The sequence below is a fragment of the Giraffa tippelskirchi genome, chromosome X, assembly GCF_054371585.1.
Source record: "Giraffa tippelskirchi isolate mGirTip1 chromosome X, T2T-mGirTip1v1.2.pri, whole genome shotgun sequence".
Taxonomy (NCBI): domain Eukaryota; kingdom Metazoa; phylum Chordata; class Mammalia; order Artiodactyla; family Giraffidae; genus Giraffa; species Giraffa tippelskirchi.
In genome coordinates this window covers 64,246,278-64,271,210 of record NC_137289.1, presented here as the reverse complement: position 1 = coordinate 64,271,210, position 24,933 = coordinate 64,246,278, and the positions used below count along the sequence as shown (strand labels likewise).

General features: G+C 37.6%; 1 protein-coding gene across 15 annotated transcripts in view; it reads left to right on the top strand.

Moving 5' to 3' along the window:
• Positions 1 to 24,933, top strand: part of DIAPH2 (diaphanous related formin 2) — a 952,992-nt gene that overhangs the window by 406,387 nt on the left and 521,672 nt on the right. The window lies entirely within an intron of this gene.

Here is a 24,933-nt window from a genome sequence, read left to right as displayed (position 1 = left end):
TTAGGCCCCTTGGGAGATGAGCAAGTTTATTTCTAATTTACTGTTAAACTGAGTTGTAGTCTTCTGAGGTTTATAGGAGCATTTTCTATTTCTCTTTCCACTTTGATCATGCCTTGGATTTGGTTTCCATTCCCTCACTGATGCCTTGGAAAGAAGCTCAAGTTCATCTGGATTTGGCAAATTCCCTCAAGGTCAAAGCTGGCCCTACTGATGTTTACCTTTCTTAGTTCTTTCACTTAGTTTTTGGCCTCCACGGATTCCTTACTTTCTGGCCAGATTATCTATGTTTTTAAGGTTATTTTTAAAAGATTCATCACATTTAGTTGTTTCAGTAGGGCATAAATCAGGGTATATATTCTGCCATAGTTTCAGAAACAGAAGTTCAGGTGACCCATTTTTTGTGGACACATGACATCTCAAAATGACTTTTATCTTGTAGCTTCCTACACATGAGAGTACTTGAATACAGAGATTATGGTGTCCAGTCTTTCTGATACAACTTAGTTACATAAAGAGGAGTTGCATAGTTACTTTAGGAAGAGTTACACAGGTACGTAAGGAGGAGTTACTTAGGTACATCAGGAGGAGAAGGAGACGATAGAGGATGAGATGGTTGGTGGCATCACTGACTTGATGGACATTGGTTTGAACAAGCTCCAGGAGTTGGTGATGGATAGGGAGATTTGGCATGCTGCAGTCCACAGGGTCACAGTTGGACACAACTGAGCAACTGAACTGATCTTAGTTGCATATTAATACTTATTTTTATAACAAGAAAAAATATTATAATGAGCTATGGAAGAATCACATTGCTTTAAGAGGTGATTTCTAGTATTATGTTTTGTCACCAAGTATAGTTTCTAGTCCCACTTCCACAAATGGTCATCTTCCTTTCTCACAAAAGAATTTTTTTAAAAAGATGAGGGGTGGAGAGACCAAGAAAAAAAAAAAAATCAATGCACTCTTCATAGACCAGTATCTTACTTACGGGCTCTTAATAATGAATGGATGTGTGCTTCTATTATATGTGTGTGGTTTCTGAATTTTCAGCTCAAAACTGGAGGACACTGAGTTTTTAATCTGCCTGCATTCAGTTGCTTCAGGCTCCAGAAACACTCACAGAGGCTCTGCTTCTCATGTAGGGTGACTTGACACTAGGAATTTGCCATAGGAAAATCTGTTGTTATCTGCCACCAATAATGGGTTTTACCAGGGAAACACATTGCCAACTGTTAAGTTTCATGCTAATGATGTTTCAGTTCAGTTCAGTTCAGTCGCTCAGTCATGTCCGACTCTTTGCGACCCCATGAACTGCAGCACGCCAGGCCTCTCTGTCCATCACCAACTCCCGGAGTCCACCCAAACCCATGTTCATCAAGTCGGTGATGCCATCCAACCATCTCATCTTCTGTCGTCCCCTTCTCCTCCCACCCCCAATCCTACCCAGCATCAGGGTCTTTTCCAATGAGTCAACCCTTCGCATGAGGTGGCCAAAGTATTGGAGTTTCAGCTTCAACATCAGACCTTCCAATGAACACCCAGGATTGATCTCTTTTAGGATGGACTGGTTGGATCTCCTTGCAGTCCAAGGGACTCTCAAGAGTCTTCTCTAACACCATAGTTCAAAAGCATCAATTCTTCGGCTCTCAGCTTTCTTCACCGTCCAACTCGCACATCCATACGTGACTGCTGGGAAAACCATAGCCTTGACTAGACGGACTTTTGTTGGCAAAGTAATGTCTCTGCTTTTAAATATGCTATCTAGGTTGGCCATAACCTTCCTTCCAAGGAGTAAGCATCTTTTAATTTCATGGCTGCAGTCACCATCAGCAGTGATTCTGGAGCCCAAAAAAATAAAGCCTGACACTGTTTCCACTGTTTCCCCATCTATTTCCCATGGAGTGATGGGACCAGATGCCATGATCTTAGTTTTCTGAACGTTGAGCTTTAAGCCAACTTTTTCACCCTCCTCCTTCACCTTCATTAAGAGGCTCTTTAGTTCTTCTTCACTTTCTGCCATAAGGGTGGTGTCATCCGCATATCTGAGGTTATTGATATTTCTCCTGGCAATCTTGATTCCAGCTTGTGTTTCTTCCAGCCCAGCGTTTCTCATGATGTACTCTGCATATAAGTTAAATAAGCAGGGTGACAATATACAGCCTTGACGGACTCCTTTTCCTATTTGGAACCAGTCTGTTGTTCCATGTCCAGTTCTTACTGTTGCTTCCTGACCTGCATACAGGTTTCTCAAGAGACAGGTCAGATGGTCTGGTATTCCCATCTCTTTCAGAATTTTCCACAGTTTATTGTGATCCACACAGTCAAAGGATTTGGTATAGTCAATAAAGCAGAAATAGATGTTTTTCTGGAACTCTCTTGCTTTTTCGATGATCGAGCGGATATTGGCAATTTGATCTCTGGTTCCTCTGCCTTTTGTAAAACCAGCTTGAACATCTGGAAGTTCACGGTTCACGTATTGCTGAAGCCTGGCTTTGAGAATTTTGAGCATTACTTTACTAGCATGTGAGATGAGTGCAATTGTGCGGTAGTTTGAGCATTCTTTGGCATTGCCGTTCTTTGGCATTGGAACGAAAAGTGACCTTTTCCAGTCCTGTGGCCACTGCTGAGTTTTCCAAATTTGCTGGCATATCAAGTGCAGCACTTTCACAGCATCACCTTTGAGGATTTGAAATAGCTCAACTGGAATTCCATCACCTCCACTAGTTTTGTTCGTAGTGATGCTTTCTAAGGCCCACTTGACTTCACATTCCAGGATGTCTGGCTCTAGGTGAGTGATCACACCATCGTGATTATCTGGGTCGTGAAGATCTTTTTTGTACAGTTTTTCTGTGTATTCTTGCCACCTCTTCTTAATACCTTCTGCTTCTGTTGGGTACCTACCATTTCTGTCCTTTATCGAGCCTATCTTTGCATGAAATGTTCCTTTGGTATCTCTAATTTTCTTGAAGAGATCTCTAGTCTTTCCCATTCTGTTGTTTTCCTCTATTTGTTTGCACTGATCGCTGAGGAAGGCTTTCTTAGCTCTCCTTGCTATTCTTTGGAACTCTGCATTCAGATGGGAATATCTTTCCTTTTCTCCTTTGCTTTTCGCTTCTCTTCTCTCCCCAGCTATCTGTAAGGCCTCCTCAGACAGCCATTTTGCCTTTTTGCATTTCTTTTCCATGGGGATTTTCTTGATCCCTGTCTCCTGTACTAATGATGGTAAAAGAAAGCAAATCGATCGTAGAAACACTGTTGTTAAATGCAATATGCAGCAATGAATAGGTGTGACATCTTTAATTTAATTATGGTTATAAGGGTTGTCCAATAACTATGAGAAGGCTGGGTTTTAATTTGTTAACAAGAATATGTTTTCATTTCTAATGCATAGAATTTTAAAGATTTTTATGGTGTGAAAAAGTAGTACTTTCACCCAATTGAGCAAGCATTTTTTAAAAATGCCTGTTGCGTACCAACCTGGTAATAGTTTGCAGTGATTCAGATATGATCAAGATATGGCTGATGTCTGTAAGACACTCCCATTTAATCAGGGAGCTGGATATCTAAACTGATGATAATGTAGTATATTAAGTGCTACATACATGCTGGTATGTCTGTAAGACATTCCCATTTAATCAAGGAGCTGGATATCTAAACTGATGATAATGTAGTATATTAAGTGCTACATACATGCTGGAAACAAAAAGCTATAGAGGCCCAGAGGCGGAATAATTAATTCTGCTTAAAAGAGTTCAAGAAGGCATCCCAGAGGAGATGATATTTTAGCCCAGCCAAATGTTTTCAGGCTGAGAAGGAGTGGGATATAATGAGCTTTCAGCTAAGACACATAGGCTTGGAATTTACTGACTTTTTCTAGGAATGGTGAGTACTGTGGTATGGCTGGATCACTGGGCTATCTGCGGTCTGTTACTTTAATTTCCAGTCAGGTTTTGAACGGCTTCCCAGGTGGTGCTAGTGATAAAGAACCCGCCTGCCAATGCTGGAGACGTAAGAGAGTCAGGTTCGATTCCTGGGTCAGGAAGATCCCCTAGAGGAGGGCATGGCAACCCACTCCAGTATTCTTGCTTGGAGAATCCCATAGATGGGGGAGCCTGGCAGACTACAGTCCATAGGGTCGCAAAGAGTCAGACATGACTGAAGCAGCTTAGCGCACAACACCCACAGGTTTTGAAAGTCCCTGAATGCCATGCTCATTACTTAAGCCTTATCCTATAAGGTAGTGAAAAAAAAATTGTGTAAGTAGTAGCATCATAATATTTTTAGACGGTAACCACAGTAATGAATGTGTAGGAAAAATGGAAGAGAATGAAAAAAATTCAAAACAAAAATCCAGGAGATGACTTTAAATTCATAGCTTTTTCATACACCTTGATATATTGTTGGTTACTCATTTGTTCTTTCCTAAGGCAAAGGTTGTGCTTTAATCATTTTTGCATTCATATTGTCTACCATAGAACACAGCGGTAGAATAAATGGGTTAATGAATGAATGAGCTAAGTCATAAGTGAGGAAGACTGAAAACACTGTAGAGAGGGAGGCAAAATTTTCTGGGGTGTAAAGCAGGCTTAGGGAGAGAAGGGTCAGAGATGACTTGATAAGTTTCTTACTTGTATAGTTAGTACAAGTAGGAAGCTGTGCTTTCCTGGTGGCTGAGTCAGTCAAGAATCTACCTACAGTGTCGGAGACCACCTGCCGTGCTAGAGATGCAGATTCCATCCGTGGGTCCGGAAGATCCCCTGGAGGAGGAAATAACAACCCACTCAACTCTTCTTCCCTGGAGAATCCCATGGACAGAAGAGCCTGGTATGCTACCGTTCATGTGGTCACAAAAGTGTCAAACACGGTTGAGGGCCTAAACCACTGAACAAGACAGTAGAAGGAGAGACAGAATTTTGTGCAGTGTAGAGTAAGATTAGTCAGAGAAGGGTCAAAGATGACTTGATGATTTCTTACTTGTGTGGTAGATTTGGGTTATGATGCCTTTAACCAATGTAGGAAACAGACAAACCACTTTTCACATTAGTGGAGTTGAGTTCATGTTGGAGCATCTTTATTTGTAGGTCCTGTGGAAGAAGTGAGAACTAGATTTATGAGTCTACAACTGAAGGGAAAGACATGGACTGGAGATAAAGATTCAAGAAACATAAGCACATATATTAATGATCAATGCCAGGGGAGAGGATCACACAGGGTGAAAGTATAACATAAAAAGCTGAGAGCACGGGGACCTTGGGGTGACTAATATTCAAGGAGTAGGTAGAAGAAAAGAGTACAGTGTGGAAAACCAATGGCTGGTCGGAAGCATAGGTGTGATTATCAGGGAAGTCTCTGATCTTCGATGTCATTGAAGAGAAAGTTTCCAGAATTGTTATAGCAATTTAACTAAGGAGTAATTCAGTAGTTGCCTGTTTTGATGCATATGATACTATATATATGTAACACACATATATTAATGTAGATTTAGAATATTGTGAGACCACCCATATCTGATGTTATGTAATTTCATTTCCTAAAGCAGTGAGACAATTTCTAGGATGGAGTGAAGAGAGAAAAGGACAAACACTTCTTGACTTATGTCACATTTAATAGAATAGTTCTCATTTTTCAAGTGATCAGCTTGAAGTAGGTTTTTTTTATTATGTGTGTTTATGCATTTTAGTTTCATTGATTTGTTTTAATGTGGCCATGTATTGAGGATGTAGCTGTAAGAGCCTTAATGTGGTGGTAAACTCTAGCATTTAATAACTGCTGAAAATGCAGTATCTTCCCTCTTACTAAATTTGACAGATTTTTTGTTATTATTTTGATTCTCTTTATTTTGCCAAGAGGTAACTCATTCCCAAAGGTATTTTATGCCAAGGAAATTTCATTCTACTTTGTATAGAAGCTAGGTTTTATATTATCTTTTAAGTGTGTGTTTTTAGTGTAGCTTATATATTACTGGAATTACTTTAGCAAAATTCATACAGAGATTCTGTATTTTCAAACTGATAATGACCATATGCATTAGAAGGCAAACCCAGAAAACAACCAGCAAATAACCATTCTTGCTTTTCAGTTCAGTTCAGTCTCTCAGTCATGTCTGACTCTTTGCGACCCCATGGACTGCAGCATGCCAGGCCTACCCTGTCCATCACCAACTCCCGGAATTTACTCAAACTCATGTCCATTGAGTCAGTGATGTCATCCATCCATCTCATCCTCTGTGGTCCCTTTCTCCTCCTGCTTTCAATCTTTCCCACCATCAGGGTCTTTTCAAATTCATCAGTTGTTCACATCAGGTGGTGAAAGTATTGAAGTTTCAGCTTCAGCATCAATCCTTCCAATGAATATTCAGGACTGATTTCCTTTAGGATGAACTGGTTGGATCTCCTTGCTATCCAAGGGACTCTCAAGAGTCTTCTCCGACACCATAATTCAAAAGCATCAATTCTTCTGTCCCTAGCTTTCTTTATAGTCCAACTCTCATGTCCATACATGACTCCTGGAAAAACCATGGCTTTGACTAGATGGACCTTTGTTGGTAAAGGAATGTCTCTGCTTTTTAATATGCCATCCGGGTTGGTCATAACTTTTCTTCCAAGGAGCCAACATCTTTTAATTTCATGGCTGCAGTCACCATCTGCAGTGATTTTGGAGCCCAGAAAAATGATGTCTGTTACTGTTTCCACTGTTTACTCATATATTTGCCATGAAGTGATGAGACCAGATGCCATTAACTTAGGTTTCTGAATGTTGAGCTTTAAGCCAGCATTTTCACTCTCCTCTTTCACTTTCATCAAGAGGCTCTTTAGTTCTTCGCTTTCTGCCATAAGGGTGGTGTCATCTGCATATCTGAGGTTATTGATATTTCTCCTGGCAATCTTAATTCCAGCTTGTGCTTCTTCCAGCCTGGCATTTTCGCATGATGTACTCTGCATATAAGTTAAATAAGCAGGGTGACAATATACAGCCTTGACATACTCCTTTCCTGATTTGGAACCAGTCCGTTGTTCCATGTCCAGTTCTCAGTGTTGCTTCTTGACCTGCATACAGATTTCTCAAGAGGCAGGTCAGGTGGTCTGGTGTTCCCATCTCTTTATGAATTTTCCACAGTTTGTTATGATCCACACAGTCAAAGGCTTTGGCGTAGTCAATAAAGCAAAAGTAGACGTTTTTCTGGAACTCGCTTGCTTTTTCAATGATCCAACAAATGTTAGCAATTTGATCTCTGGTTCCTCAGCCTTTTCTAAATCCATCTTGAACATCTGGAAGTTCATGGTTCACGTTCTGTTGAAGCTTGACTTGGAGAATTTTGACCAACTTTGCTAGTGTGTGTGATGAGTGCCATTGTGTGGTAATTTGAGCATTCTTTTGCATTGCCTTTCTTTGGGATTGGAATGAAAAGTGACCTTTTCCAGTCCTGTGGCCACTGCTGAGTTTTCCACATTTCCTGGCATATTGAGTGTAGCACTTTTACAGCATCATCTTTTAGGATTTGAAATGGCTCAACCGGAATTCCATCACCTCCACTAGCTTTGTTCATAGTGATGCTTCCTAAGTCCCACTTGACTTCACATTCCAGGATGTCTGACTCTAGGTGATGACCATCGTCATTATCTGGGTTGTGAAGTTCTTTTTTGTATAGTTTGTGTATTCGTGCCACCTCTTCTTAATATCTTCTGCCTCTGTTAGGTCCATACCATTTCTGTCCTTTATTGTGCCCATCTTTGAATGAAAAGTTCCCTTGGTATCTCTAATTTTCTTGAAGAGATCTCTAGACTTTCCCTTTCTATTGTTTTCATCTATTTATTTGCATTGATTGCTGAGGAAGTCTTTCTTTTCTTGCTTTTAGGAAACAGTTAAGTCATTGCATCATACTTTAATTACCATTAAATGTATCAGTGGAGAGACTCATGGATTTATTTCTGTTCTTTTTGATAAATCAAGTTTTTCCTTTATCATCTTTGGAGATGGAATTTGGGATGCCTGTTATGCTTACCTATAACTTTACAGAACCCCTTTTCTAGTCTAGCTCACTGGGTTAGATAATATGTACAGTATTTGCAAATGATTAGTGGAAGCCATTGAATGGGAATTAGCATCTAAAAAGGTTCCTATTAAGAGCCAGTTTCTCTGCTTCATGTTTGATGTATGTTCGTTCATTTAATGAAGTGATAGGGAAGTACACTAAGGGCGGCATCTTGCTATGGTGGAAGGAATATGGACCTTGTTGGATGGACAAAATTACTTCACTGCTCTGAGCCTAAGTTTTTGTTCAGTACAAGCAAAATATTTACCCTGAAGAATTACTGTGATCTAAGGGCTGGGGATATATAAACTATGCCACTGATTAAATAGGAAATAATAATAATACATTATCATTAATAATACCAAATATTAGAAAGGAAGTTAATGTTTGCTTTTCATTGGGTACTATTACTTGATGATAATTCATGCATGGCATACAAAGACATGGGAAGGTATAGGCAATCCTCTTTTCAATGAAATTTAAAACAAGATGTTAAGTGAAATGTTAATTTTGCTAGCATTTTGGAGATCTTAGGTTTGTTAAGGTCAGTGACTGGTGACTGTTTCCTGGAACTCTTTCCTTACCTGGAATAACAACTTGCCCCCCCACCATAAGGAAATTGAAGTGAAGTGTCAGTCACTCAGTCATGCTGACTCTTTGTGAACCCCTGGACTGTAGCCCTCCAGGCTCCTCTATCCATGGAATTCTCAAGGCAAGAATCCTGGAGTGTGTTGCCATGCTCTCCTTCAGGGGAGCTTTGGGAGCTGCTCTAACCTGGGTCTCCTGCATTGTAGGCAGATTCTTTACTGTCTGAGCTACCAGGGAAGCCAACTATTTGTTTAGTTGTATCACACCGAGATTGTTTGAAGTAGCATGATTTTGTAACTACATTGACCCAGCAAATTTTATTCTTTCATTTGAATATTTTTTCTTAATAACACTATGAGTGCAATCAGGAAGTTGAGAAAGTCACCTGCTGTCTTGTTGTAGGCTACCTAGCTAGTCCATCTGGACTCAGTGTAGAGGGAAGCTTTAAAAACTGCCATTGAATCTTCATCTTGCCAAATTTCATACCTTCAGGACACTGTGGGTAACTGGGTGACAGCCAGTTTGTTTCCTTCAGCTAATGTTGTCGATGAACACGATATTTTAGTTTAGCCCTGATATGACAGAATTACATAAGTGTTCTAATCTTCATCAACACTTTGTGATCCAGAAACTTTTATTTCAATAAAACTGTCAGAGGCTGCAGCTTCTGAAGTGTTTAACATTGAACTTAGTAATTTTGTTCATTTGTTGACTTAGGTAGATGGAGCTGTTGTGTTTCTTTGCCATAGATGTTGACAGGACCTTGTGGGCCATGCTTGTTGTATAAACTTTTAGTTCTCTAAACAATTTCTAGCCTGGAATTTGGTAGTGCTAAATACTACTTTTCTCTTCCTGTGAACCTGGAAAATGTTCTTTTGTCATCAGTATAAAGAGGGTGGGGTACTTACTTACTGTCTACGTGGACTTTCTTTTCCTGCCTGATTTCGTTAACGAGCAATTCCAGCAAGCTTTGGGCCATTGTATCACCTTGTCTCATTCCATTATAGATATTGATGCAACATGGATTGCTGAACAGTATAATCTCTTTTGCAGTTTCTATTGATCTTGTCCAGTAAATCATTGTATGCTGGGTTTGTACTGAAATAATTTTTGGCATAAAAGCTGTTCTTGAATTTGACAACCAGGTGCCTTCTGTAATAGGCAAACTTATGCTAAGCTGGGATTCAATCATTTTGTTTCTGTCTCTTTCATATTCTCCATAGTCATTTTTCCTAACTTCTCAAGTGAGTGGTCTTTTTGACATTTCCCTTCACTTCTTCTTTGTATCCTGTAATATGGATTCTGTTGTCATTGCTCTTTCAAAATTGCTCTGTATGGTCTGAAATGGCGTGTTTTCTTCTGGTCTTTTTTATTAGGGGGGAGGACCTAGACTGTGCTTGACCATCCTGCTATGCTTCACACTGTTGATTACTTTTTCTTATTGAAACACTTTCCTTTTTCACTGTGGGGACAATGTGTTCTCCTGTTTCTCTCATCTTTTTGATTATTCATTTTGTCCTCTTAATTGGCTGTTCTTCTCTGTTTCCATGACTTCAGGCATCCTCCCTTGGATCTAATCTTCTGTCCTGAGTTCTTTCTCACTGACTGTTCAATCTCTGCTTAGGCTTCAGTTACATCTTAAATACAGAGGAGCATCAAATTCACATTTCTCTTCCTACACCCTAATCATTTTCCATTCTCACATTTCACAGGTTTTATTCACATAATATTTGAGTGTCATTTTCTAGATACTATGGGAGGTGGGATGGATGTGGGAGGCAAAGTTGTATCAAACATGTCTTCCCTGTGAGTTTGTAGCTTAGGAAAGGCAAAAAGATGCATACATGAACCATAGTTAAGCAGGGCAACATTTGGTAATACCTTAGCAGTGAAACTTGAGTGAAATTCGCTCACTTGTGACCAACTCTTTGTGACCCCATAGACTATGCAGTCCATGGAATTCTCCAGGCCAGAATATTGGAGTGGATGGCCTTTCCTTTCCCCTAGGATCTTCCCAACCCAGGGATCCAACCCAGGTCTCCTGCATTGCAGGCGGATTCTTTACCAGCTGAGCCACAAGAGAAGCCCTAGCAGTGATGCAGAGGGCAAAGAATGTAGAGGTAATTGGAGGTTTCATAGAGAAAGTAATACTTTATTTGGCTCTTAATTGATAGCTACAGGTTTGACAGCACAGTTGTAAAGGCAGGTGATCACAAATTATTTTGCAGTCATTCGGGAGTCCTGTCATACTTTTTCTAACATTAGGTACACTTGTCCTAGGAAGACAGTAGACAAATATTGCTTACATTTAGAACCTGTAATCTTTTCATCTATATTAGGCACCCAGAATAAAAGTATGCATAATAACTCATGTCATACGTGTAATAAATTTAAAATGCATGCCCTTTAGTGACAGAGCTTCAAGGGTGATTTTAAAGAAGTATAACCATTTACCTTTCTATTTACTCACTCCTAGTGTATTTTGTGTACCTCAGCTTTTAAAAATAGGCAGATCCTTTAACATCTGAGCCACCAGGGAAGCACCTCGGCAAAAAATAAAAAATACTATACCAGATATCAGATGTAATCTTTGCCCTTTTAAGTGTCTTTTCAGATGATTTCCGTGAGCTCTGAGTGGAAAGCTAGGTATGTTAGCACTTCTTTCATTTTTCATCATGGGTTGTCACGCTCAAACTTGGAATTCATGTTTTTTTACCACATTCCAGTAAGAAATAGGAATCTATCATTTCTTATTAGCCAATTTGAAGCTTTTAATTTGATTATATTTCTTTATGACACCTCTGTTCCAAATTTTATGTACTGCTTCCTGCTCTCTCTCTGTCGTTAGGACCAGCACTTAAGTTCAGATTGAAAGAATTCCTGGCTGAAAGCAGAGGCACACTTTGGTGGAAGCCACAAGGAAGGCAACAATGAGCCCCTACAGTGATGGGACTGAAGTGGCTGGGGTGAAGTAAAGGCCAGCCTAATAGCAAGCACAGCAGGTTAGAGATAGTTTGCTAGGAAAAAGTGTCAGCAGGTTGCTATCCTGATCCAGTCAAATTTATTTACTGTCTGTGACTATTAGCAGCTCTCTTCTTACCTGGGTTATTACTTTCTCTTTCACATTTCCAGTAAAACCTTCAATTCAAGGGATTTCTGTTTGTTTTTTTTTTTTGTACACATAACGTAGGTTTCATTCTAATTGTTTGGAGATGTGTTTGACTTTATATGGTGATAGCTATAGCTGAATTCTTCAGATTTCAGAGAATTTGGGGAGTGATATGTTGAGGATACAGTGTACATTGAGTTTTGCTTTGCTCTGAGATTTAGTATTTAATCTTAGCCATTGCTTTTATCTTATATATGCTTTTATAAACAATACAAGACTCTCTATTATCTACCTCTTAGTCTCAAAAATTAATAAGAGGTACATGGAAGGCAATTGCCAATTATTCTGTAATAAACTACTGGACTTATGTTGTTTCATACTGCAGTTATGTTTAAAATGCTCTATAGCACTGAATATAGTATTATTAAAAGATAGTTCTCACAGGAGACAGTTTCTTATAGCTGGGCCCTCAGCCAAAAAGTTTTGTTTTTTTTTTTTTTTAATTCTTAAAAGCTTACAATCCAAACTGTTTCTGGCATTTAGTGAAATAAACCGCCTCATGGAAGCTCATTGTTAAATGGAAGTCACCTAACTATGATCTATTTAGTGATGCACACACACACACATAGACACACACACATAGACGCCAGTTATGGTTATCAATGCCTCAATATTAAACTAAGTGCATCCATGGAATAGATTTCATAGAAGTTGATTTAATTTATCTTGATGAATAGCTTACATGCTGGACTCAGGTTATCATTATTCTCATTGTTACAGGTGGTATCAGCCGGCTACTAGTTAGGAACATAAGTGAAATTGAACTTGGCATAAAACAGAGTATTCTTACGTACTTTCACTAGAGTTTGGTTCTTGGTCTAAGGCAGGGGACCTCAACCTCTGTGCCATTGATTGGTACCTCCTGTCAGATCAGCAGTGGCATTAGATTGGAAATAAAGTACAAATAAATGTAGTGTGCCTCAATCATTCTGAAACCACCCCCACCCCCAGTCCATGGAAAAGCTGTCTTCCATGAAACTGGTCCTTGGTGCCAAAAAGGGTGGGGACCACAGGTCTGAGGCATACAGGCAGCTACCTGATTGTAAAAGCAATGAAACCAAACTCCAGTTGCTTGCTTAGGTAGAATTTTATTTAGTTTAACTGTGTTTTTTGGTTAGGCTGAATTTTCCCTTTTTTTTGGAAACTCTAGTTTTCATAGAATCAAATATTTTACCTCTTGCTATTCTGCATATTCCAAGTCTTACATGTCCTCATTGTTTTCAGCAATGTGATAAAAATAGGAACATGTTTACATCAAATAAGAATGAATCTGTCTTTAAGTACCTTTCACTTTCCTTTGAACAACAAATCATTGCTATTTCCTTTCCCTTCTCTTCTTACATAGTGATAACTGCGTCTATAAAATAGGAAGAGAGGCCCTAGTATCTAATATTAATTTTAGTATTATCTATTAGTTTATTATATACATGTGTTTTTAATTAATGTACAAAATGCATTCTTATTTACTCTTAAAACTTCTGTGTACTTAACAGAGTGATAGATTATAGAAATGTAGGGCAAGATCCTTGCTCTCAGGGAATATATCTAGTTGATAATTTATTTAAAAATAGTATGTCATAAATATCATTTGCTTTCTTTTAAAATCCCATCACTTGTCACTACGGTGTGCCCAACTGTTGAGCAGGTATTTCCTTCACTGTTAGATTCTGAGCTGTAGAAGAAATTACTACCAGGACTTCCATGGGTTGCTGTTGATGATATTTGCACCTTTCAATTTGGGGATAATTTAAGAGCTATTGCAAAGTGTTGTGTTATATGCCAGAGAACAGTTGTTCCAAATCTTGAATTACCTCAGGAGTTGTTAAGAGATACAGGTCCTGAGGCCCTACCTATAGAGATCTTGATATTTAGATTCTGTAGTTATGGGTGTGTTCAAATCCAGATTATAAATAGATGACAGAGTAGGGAAGGACAAGGAGATGGGGTCAAACATTCAACATTCTTGGTATATAACAGGCTGATAGGTGGGGAAGGAAGAGGGTTATGAATTTTTTTGTCTTCAGAACAGGGTAACTCTAAACTTATTCAAATTTTGTTCTGAACACGTCTTCCCAACATTTCCAAAGTAATCTCACATATTGCTTACTGCTTTCAAATAGAAAGTCACCAACAAACTAAACTTGGCTTAAAATAAAAGAAATGCAAACTTCAGATATCTCCTCTTCTACTCTCTCAAAATTTTTCTAATACTTCAGTTGCCTTCAACAAAATATGCTGATGTGGTTTCCGCACTAAAGAAAATTACTGCTGAAAGATAAAATTGAAACCAGTTGGAATCCAAAAGAGGAAAACAGAGACGATGTAACTGTGGTTGTTTCCCATTGAGCTCAGCCAGCAACAAACCAAATTGAGATCCTCAGTAATATTTTTATGTACATAAAGTAAAAGAACTGTATTATATGAAATTCAGAGTTCTGATTTATGTGTTTCTTTGTTTATAGAACTCAGATTTTCATCTTCTCATAAACCAATGTATCCCAAGAGAAACATTACCAAACATTCTAGCTGCTTAAGAGCTATGATTCTACCTAGATATCGATGGTATGGTAGAAACTCATTTTATAATTTTATTAAGGCTGATTTGTTTTTATGGTCATTTTACATGTAGACATATGATAAAATCATATGAGAGCATATGGAGAATAAATAAGAGACAGTTATAGTCTGGGACTAAACCGTTGATCCCTGTAGGGTTGACACATTTTAAAAAGCATCAAGAATATAAACGTGTTTGATTATGTGAACACTATTTGAAAAACAGAATTATCAAGCAACACTCCTAGGTGTTATTTTGCAGGGAAAAGGTTGAATATTTACTCACATTTTCAAAACATGAAGCAAGAATAAATTGACCTCAGTTGCAAAAGGAAGAGGATGAAGGACTAGATACTTACTTATTGAGCATTTATTATGTCAAGGGTTGGTAAACTACAAAAAGCAAATGTAAATAACCACCTAGTTTTCTAAATTCATCGATGCTATTTGCACACCACCATGCTTATTTGTTACTTATTGGCTACAGCTGCCTTCAGGAGACAATTGGGAGGACTGAATAGAATTGCAACAGAGACTGTATGACCTGTAAAGCCCAAAGTAGTGACTATTTAGCCTTATCCAAGACTGCTACTTACACAATTTGTAGAATTTGCCTCAACAGTTTTTCCAAGTTTCTCTTGGGTCCTTCCGAGAGTCTAGGATGGTGGAGGTGATCACACATTGTCAGCTGATTTTGTTTGGTTTGGGCTTCCACATCAGGCCTATGCCTTTTTTGAGTATATTGCTCCAGTCTGCATAAGCATTTTTTAAAAATCTGGTGACTTCTCTGAGTCCCTGGGTCCCTGCCATAATATCTAAGCTTCTCACTTTAGTTCTTCATAAGATACACAGAAATCAGTTCTTTTAGGTACTTAGTTCTTTCTGTAGAAGTAACTACTGTAATAAATGTCTTGTAAATTTTCCTGGAAACATTTATGCATATACTAGCAAATACATGTCAATATTCTTTCTTGCTTTCCCAACAAATGCTAGCATTTACTGTACAGTCTTGCATACCCTGTTTTCTTCATTTATTGATATTTATGAAAATTATTCCATATTGTTCCATAAAGAGTTTCCTTGGTCATGAATATAGCAGCAGAGTAGTCCATTGAGTGGGACATAGCACAGTTTAATCAGGCAGTCTTCTCTTGAAAAGCTTTCGGATCATTTCAAACCTTTTGCTATTATAAACAATGCCCAATTTACCTTAGTTTATTGAATCTGTCTTCAGGTGGTAAACATTTATAATCTTTTGCTAAACAATGCTGGAATACACAACTTTATACATAAATCATTGTGTGTAAATAAGAATATATATGGATTATTCATATATATATATAGGAATAAAGATATGGATAAATTCCAAAATAATTGGAGGACCTATTCTTTTTCAGCACAGATCTGGGTGCTAGCATGTAACAAGGAACAAACAGTCACAAATAATGTTTTTTAAAATGGAGCTGACATCAAAGTGGAAGGCATAGACAATAACATGTATTATGTCAGATGGTGATAACTGCTATGGAGAAAAATGAAGCAGGCAAAGGGGAAAAGGAGTGTCAGTAGGAAGAAGTTGTGATTTGAAGCACATCATCAGGAAAGATATCTATTAGAAAGTGACACTAACCAAAGATCTGGAAGAAGTGAGGAAAGATCTGGTGGTGATATAAACTGGAGTGCAAAGGCTCTCCTGTGGGAGTTGATCTGATATATTTGAAGAACAGCAAGGAAGCTAATGTAGCTGGAAGGGAGGAATGAAAGTAAAATAATGAAGTCAGAGTAGCTAAGCAGAGGACATGGAATATAAAGCAAGGCATTTTAATTTACAGTTACCAAAGGGGAAATATTGCGAGGGGGGATAAATTAGGAGTTTGGGATTAACACATACCCATTACTATATGTAAAATAGTCAACAAGTACCTACTGTATAGTACAGGAACTATACTCAATATTCTATAATAACCTATATGGGAAAATAATCTGAAAAAAAGTGGATATGTGTATTTGTTTCACTGACTCACTTTGCTGTACACCTGATGCTAATGCAATATTGTAAATGATCTATATTCCAATATAAAATAAAAATTTAATTTAATAAAAATGCAAGGCATTCTAGACTACTGCAAAGACTTTGGTTTTTACTCGAAATGATACAGAAAATCATTGAGGGGTACTGAACTGTGGAATAAAATGAATTGACAGGATACAGTGAAAGAATTGATGCTTTCAAACTGTGGTGGTAGAGTAGACGCTTGAGAGTCCCTTGGACTCCAAGGAGATCAAACCAGCCAATCCTAAAGGAAATCAGTCCTGAAATTTCATTGGAAGGACTGATGCTGAAGCTAAAGCTCCAATACTTTGACCACCTGATACAAAGAGCCAACTCATTGGAAAAGACCCTGATGGTGGGAAAGATTGAAGGCAGGAGGAGAAGGGGACGACAGAAGATGAGATGGTTGGGTGGTATCACCGACTGGATGGACATGAGTTTGAGCAAGCTCTGGGAGTTGGTGATGGACAGGGAAGCCTGGCGTGCTGCAGTCCACAGGGTTGCAAAGAGTCAGACATAACTTAGTGACGGAACAACGATAAATAAAGAAGGGCTAAAAGTAATGATGGCTTGAAACCCTTCAGTATAAGTGGAGATGATGAGAAGTGTTCAAATGCTGGATTTGCTAAAGACTGGAATGTGGCCTGTGAAGGAAGAGAGTCAATGATGACTGTGCTGTTTTTTTTGAACAATTGGAATTGAGTTGCCATTTTTTTGAGGAAAAGACTAAAGCAGGTTTGGGAGTCAGGCAAGAGATGTGCTAAATTGGAGACAATTATTGGACAATTATGTAGAAAAATCTAGGAGATTAGAAGTTTCATTTTTAGAAGAAAGAACTTTCTTTTAAAAGTTTATTTTAAACTATTATAAAATAGTTTCTCTTAGTCATTTGAATAAGTCCCTGGTGGGATCTAGAATGCTGACCTTCTTCTATACATGCTTGGTATACTTGAAACCCAGACTGAAAAATCCTACATTGTCAAGTTGAGGCCCTGATTCCACATCTCTTGGGGTGTTATTTTGTTCCCTTTTTTTCAAAAAAGTTAATTGCCTTCTGAATTAAACTGAATTGTATGCAGTACTCGTACCAGTCTGAAATGGACCACATTAAGAAAGAAAAGACTTGATATGATGAATGCCCAAACTGTATTCTCAATAAAAAATGTCCTATTAGCCTAACAGTACTGGGCTTTAGCCTCATAATTCCTACAGTGGTGTTTTCCCAGTAGTCCTCTTTGACACACTTAGCTCTTGGGTTTCTTGCTGGACTTATTGATTTGTGACATGAATTAGGAAATCTGATAGAACAGGAGGGCCTCTGGGTGTATGCAATGGCCTGTAGGTACTTGATCAGTCTCTACTTACAAAGCCTGAGCCAATTTGCGGGTAAAGGGATTAACTAGAGCTTGAGTAAGGTATTCACAGAGGCTAAATTTTAGCCAAAAGGGCTCCCACCACCACGTTTGACAAGTACTGGGATGAAGTAAGAACTGTACTTCAATTTTGGCATTTAAATGATTATTTCAAATGAGGGAAACCCTCCCTAAAACCTCTAAGCCAACTTTATTTGTCCTTTCTAAAATATCCATTACCTGATTAGATATTGAGATCCAATTGAAGATATACAATATTAGCTATGCACGTTGTTAAACATAGTGTTCTGGCGACATTTAGCAGTTTTCAGTAACTGGCTTAATGAACAGGTGTACAAGTATATTAGTTATGCAGATGTTAATTTGCAGTAACATGTGCTGCCTGATTTGGGAGGGTTCTTGTCTGAACTACAACCAGTAAGATTTGTTCCTTAATTAGGAAATCATTATGTGTGTGTGTGTGTGTGTGTGTGTGTGTGATTCCCACCATTAGAACCACTAGTCTTGTTTAATGTGCTCTAAACTTTGGGAACACTCTTGGTAATGCCATTCCTATGGCTTCAGGTAATATGCAGGTGTCAGGATGAAATCTACCTTTCTGTGGGATGCCTTAGTTAGTGCACAGCTGTAGGCAATGCAGAGAGAGGAAGCTTCACAGCTGTAATATGCAGCTTATAAAAGAAGATGGAGATGCAATCTCCCACTGCATATTGCATCAGCCGTTCCTTCCAAGGTTTGGTAAACAAATGTGTTATCCCTCACCAAATGGATTCACAAACAATTGAAAACAAAATTGTGCTTGCTTTCCACACTGACTAATCTTGACCTGTATATTTTTTTTCCTTTGTTCTCTTCCCTGTTGTTTCTGATTCCTGTTTACACTTGGTCCTGGGGATTGCTAAGGCTAACTAACAGTCTGTAAACTATAAAAAGGGATGGGCATATTTAAGCTGCACTCTAGTCATATTTTTATTTTTATATTGAAAAAATGGAACTTTGCATGGGCTGATATAGCAAACAGCCATACAGCAGCCTCCCAGAATGAACAAATGCTAACGTTTTGTCATATTTACTATAGATCTTTGCTTTGAAATAAATAAAACACTAGAGGTAAAGTTGAGTCTTTCAGGATTCTACTTTTTCCAGTATCACTTTCCTCCTCCAAGATAAACACCATCATTAATCTACTGAATATTCATTCCATGTTTTTATAATTTTTTGGTGTATATAAATATATGTATCTATATACTCACTTATAAGTAATACATAAAATTAGCCTGTGTCTTATTTTCAATTTAGTGGAATGCTAATATACTACATACAACATTTACAACCACTTTTATTTTTTCATTCAACATTGTATTTGAGATCTATTCTTGTTTAAATATGTAGCTGTAACATTGTCACTGTAAATGCTGCATTGTATTCCATTATAGTAATATACTATAATTTATTTACCCATTCCAGAACCCCTGGCATGTGGGTTGTTCCCAATTTTGTACTGTTATAAACATATGATACAGCAATCTCTCTCCTGGGCATGTATCTGGAGAAAACCATAATTCGAAAACCATGCACCCCAGTGTTCACTGCAGTACTGTTTACAATAGGCAGGACATGGAAGCAACCTAAGTGTCCATCAACAGATGAATGGATAAAGATGCGGTACATATATACAATGAAATTAGCCATAAAAAGAATGTAATAATGCCGTTTGCAGCAACATGGATGGATCTACAGATTGTCATTCTGAGTAAAGTAAGTCAGACAGAAAGACAAATATCATGTGATATTACATATCTGGAATCTAAAAGGGTACAAATGGACTTATCTGCAAAACAGAAACAGTTATATATATATATATATATATATATATATATAAAACCAACTTATGGTTACCAGGGAGTAAGGGGGATTGGGATAAATTGGAAGACTTGGATTGACATATATATACTACTATGTATATGATAGACAACTAATAAGGACCTACTGTGTTTAGCTGGATGGCATCACCAACTCGATGGACGTGAGTCTGGGTGGACTCTGGGAGTTGGTGATGGACAGGGAGGCCTGGTGTGCTGCGACTCATGGGGTCACAAAGAGTCGGACACGACTGAGCAACTGAACTGAACTGACTGACTGACTGTGTTTAGCACAGGGAACTCGACTCAATATTCTGTAATGGCCAATATGGGGAAAGAATCTGAAAAGAGTGGATATATGTATATGTATAACTGATTCACTTTGCTGTACACCTAAAAGTAACACAGCATTGTTAAATCTCAATACTAATTTTTTAAAAATACATTAAACATACTTGTCTTCTTGATCATTTAACCTATAAATGGAAGAATTGGGTTATACTAATGAGCTGAGCACATGTTAACTATATTTCGCATGAATAAATGCTAATTTTAAGGTTGTTGTCCTAATTTTTATTGCCACTGCTGACTCAATCAAATCCTTATTTCTCCACCTCCTCATCCATACTTGATATTGTGAGATTTTTTTTTTTGTTATTTCCAATTTGATAAGTGTGGAATGGTGTTTCATTGGTTGTTTTCATTTACATTTCCCTGATTTATTGGTGAGGTTGAGTAACTGTTTAGTACTAGCTATTGTGTACTTGGGCAAATGACTCAATATTTGTGTTCCTTAGTTTCCTCCTTTGTAAAATGACAATGGTAATACCTATCATATAAGGTGATATAAAATTAGTTCCAGACACAGAACAAATATTTAATAAAAGTTGATTTTGGTGGGGGTTGTAATGATTGTGGTTGTAGTTAATACCACTAGTACTACTAATGTTATTGTTGCTGTAGCTGTTGCCGTTATTAAACTTTTCACTTTTGTGTGTATGCATATACATGTTTTTTGTGTGTATATGTACATAGGTAATCCTTTGCCCATTTTTCAATTGTGTTTGTATAGTATTTCCAGGAATATGAAGGTAAAGATGATGTAGAGAGTGGAAGATAATAATTAAAAGAAGAAATCATTGTAGCTATCACACAGAAATCACTGTAGACTTTCCCTGCCTGCCTTTGTCATACTTGCAGTCATTTAAACATCAAATTATTAAGTGAAGTTAAAATAACAGCTGTCTCAAGGAATACGTGAAAAATTATTCCCATGTAGTTAGAATCATTTTTGGAATTGTATACATAAAATGTAGGTATGTAGGCAAATAACAATTGTTTTTGTTTGTATGATATATCTAAAGTGACAGTTGGGCATCATTTGTTGAATAGAGTTACACATATATGAGTGAAAGTGAAAGTGTTCGTCACTCAGTCATGTTCTCCTCTTTGTGACCCCATGAGCTATAGCCCATCAGAGTCCTCTGTCAATGAAATTCTCCAGGCAAGAATACTGGAGTGGGTAACCATTCCCTGCTCCGGGGGTCTTCCTGAGCCAGGGATCCAACCTGGGTTTCCCACATTGCAGGAAAAGTCTTTACTGTCTGAGCCACCAGGCAAGCCCTACATATATGTATGCATGAAGCTCTATAAGGGCTTCCCAGGTGGCTCAGTGGTAAAGAACACACCTGCCAATGCAGTAGATGCAGGAGACATGGATGGATTCAATCCGGGGGCCAGGAAGATCCCCTGAAGAAGGGAATGGCAACCCACTCCAATATTCTTGCCTGGAGAATCCCATGGATAGAGAAGCCTGGTAGGCTACAGTCTAGGAGGTTGAAAAAGAGTCAGACATGACTGAACATGCACACCGGAAGCTATCTAAATTTTCACTGTGGCTTGAAACACTACAGTTATTAACTTTATTTACTGTGGCTTTGTGTATAGGGTACTTAATAGGAAGTGTCATATTTTACATTTCCATATATTTCTTGTAATGAAATGTAACACATCAGTTGATGTTGATTCAAAGATAACAATATTCTCTAATATGGAACTATGACTTCTGATAACAGAAAAGGAGATTTGCTAAGTGATATGCTTGTATTCATTGAAGCTATATTATTATGGATAAATAAATCACAATTGTGAGATATCTTTTGGACATACTTCCATGATTAGTAGTTTTCCTAAGTCCTTATACTTAAGACATATCAGTAGATTTTTTTGTCTTGTGTACTATTGTATGCTCATGCTAGACTTAACACATTGTAGATGTTCAACAAATATTTCCTGGATCAGTGAGTGAATGAATGAATAGTATTGATGCCAACTTTAGAAATCAATCTTTCTCGTGGAAATTTTGAGGTAATTTAGTTATAAAACTTTTATTATGATTTATGATTAGTTATCACCATGTAAATTATTGTGTTACCTATTTATATTAATATTGGCTACAAATTACAAAGATCTTGTCACATGTTTTGTGTATCCACTGTGATAGCAGAAATTAATATGGGATTCCTGAACATTGCCTAAATTAGATTGGGAAGAGAAGATAACCATGTTTACTTTACTTATGCTCATGAGCATCCCTCAGTTGTAAAGGAATAAATTTATAGTACAATTGCATGTAAAAATCCATGTATTATAGGAAATATAAGAATACTCACTGGGCATTTTATCTTAGCTAATTAGTATCTTGATGTTAACATGTCTTTAATAATAATACAAATGTCTTTATTATTACATCATTATCTTCTTACAGACAGTATTTTATAATGTTTCATTATTATTTGGTCAATTAGCAGTGCCAATTTAAGCACTCTAGTTTAATCCTGAGGCTTCAAACCCAGTGGCTATATGGGTTTTCATTTGCACAAGGAGAGATCACATAAAAATGGAGGCCTCGTGAACCTGAAGACCATAGGACCATTGATGATAAAATCAGTATTTGAAATTTTTGTATTGAGAATTAAAAAACATCTCTTTAGTCTCATCAAGTAATTTGAAATAATTATAGAATCACTATAATTTAAGTTTGTAAATTAATTATGTTGTTGTTAATAAGCACATTTCACATGAGAGCGACCCTCTGAAATTTTTAGGTGCACAGTACAGCATTGTTAACTGTAGGCTCAGTGTTATAACATACATCTCTAGAACTCATTGAACTAGTGTGACCCACTGAACAGTAACTCTCCATTTCTCCCTTCTTCCAGCTCCTAGCAACCACCATTCTACATTGTTTCTATGAGTGTTATATTTTAGATTCCTTACATAAGTGTAATCATTGCAGTATTTGTGCTTTTGTGAATCGCTGATTTCACTTAGCATAATGTCTTCCAGGTTCTTCCATGTTGTTGCAAATGGTGGGATTTCCTCCTTTTTTAAAGTTGAATAATATTCCATTCTCTCTATATATTACACTTTCTTTATTCATTCATCCTTTGATGGACATTTAGATTGTTTCCACATCTTGGCTATTGTAAATAATGCTGCAGTCCACGTAGGAGTTTAGATAACTCTTCAAGATTTGAATTTCAGTTCTTTTGGATATATACCCAGAAGTGGGATTGCTGGATTGTATGGCAGTCCTGTTTTAATTATTTGAGGAATCTTTGTATTGTTTTCCATAGTGGCTGCACCATTTTACATTCCTACTAACAGTCTACAAGTCTTCCAATTTCTCTACATTGTCACCAACACTTTTTTTTTTTTGACAGTAGTCATCTTAACAAGCGTGAGGTGATATCCCGTTGTGGTTTTAATTTGCATTTCCCTTCATGATTAGCAATGTTGAGCATCTTTTCATGTTGTTCATTCCAGATGTCCTCTTTGGAAAAATGTCTATTTGAGTTTTAATTGAGTTATGAAATAACCCATTTTTAAATTAAGTTATAGAATATTTAAGTTTTACATGTATTAGAAACATATTTGAAATAAATGCAACTTAAGACAAGTAGCATTTTCTGGTCCTTATGAAAGCAGGGACTTTTGAATGTTTGAAAGCTTCAATACTATATAGATAAGTTTCATATATCATTACCTCTCTTGAAATTCTCTATTTATCTAAGCCTGTGGTTGTGATTGCTAAGGAATGCTTTTAAAGACAAGAAACCCAAAGGCAATAATTGTTGTTTTGTCACTAAGTCATATCCAACTCTTTTTGCGACCCCATGAATTGTAGCCTGCCAGGCTCCTCTGTCCGTGAGATTTCCCAGGCAAGGATACTGAAGCAGGTTTCCATTTCCTCCTCCAGGAGATCTTTCTGACCCAGTGATCAAATCCATGTCTCCTTCATTGCAGGCAGATTCTTTATTGCTGAGCCCCCAGGGAAACCCACAAAGGTGATAAGAGCCACTGGTTAATATCTAGTGGTCATGGTGAAAACATGATTGCTCCTGAAAGCGTGTCTAGTGAAGAAGTTATTTTAAACTAGGTTAGCTCTAATGATCCTCAGTTCAGCAGTGCCCACTCATGGAATTCTAACCATTTCTTGCGTACATGTGTGAGTGCCCAATTGTGTCGGACTCTTGGCAAACCCATGGACTGTAGCCTGCCAGGCTCCTCTGTCCTTGGGATTTTCCAGGGATAAATAATGGCTGGAGTGGGTTGCCATTTCCTTCTCCAGGGGATCTTCCTCACCCAGGGTTTGAACCCAGGTTTCCTGTGTCTCCTGCATGGGCAGGTGGATTCGTTACTTCTGGCACCACCTGGGAAGCCCATTTCTTAAACCCAAGATAAACCAAAGTATAATACAAGGAAACTATGTAAGGATTCAGAAAATAAAGCTGTGAACTCTAGGCTTTTAAGAGATCTATTCTTCATTTTAAGTAGCATGTTTATTTGTAAAGGGGGGAGATTGAAATATACTTTAATTTAAAAAAAGCAAAAATACGATGTTGCAGAAAATAACCATTACGTATGTTTGGGTTATTCAGGATTCTCTTAGTTTGCAGGATAATCATAATGTGTCTTTCATACTGTATAGCATTTTCACTGTGTATGTGCTTTCTTAATTAGTCTCCCATACTGGGATTTAAGGCATACTGAATGATTAGGATATTTTTCTCGACTATTTTGTTTGACTAGCACACATTTCTAAAAGATTCTAGAAGTAATTTCAGTAAAATTCAGATAACTTTTTTCTTATGACAAAAGAACTCACTCTTGGACTGTCATTTCTTTTTATAGAGTTGTCTTCAGCTGGAAGTGTCTTGAAAGTTAGGATAAATTAATATGCTGATTGTTTTAGAGGAAATACACTGGGCTCCTAGATCACTGAGGAACACTAGTGA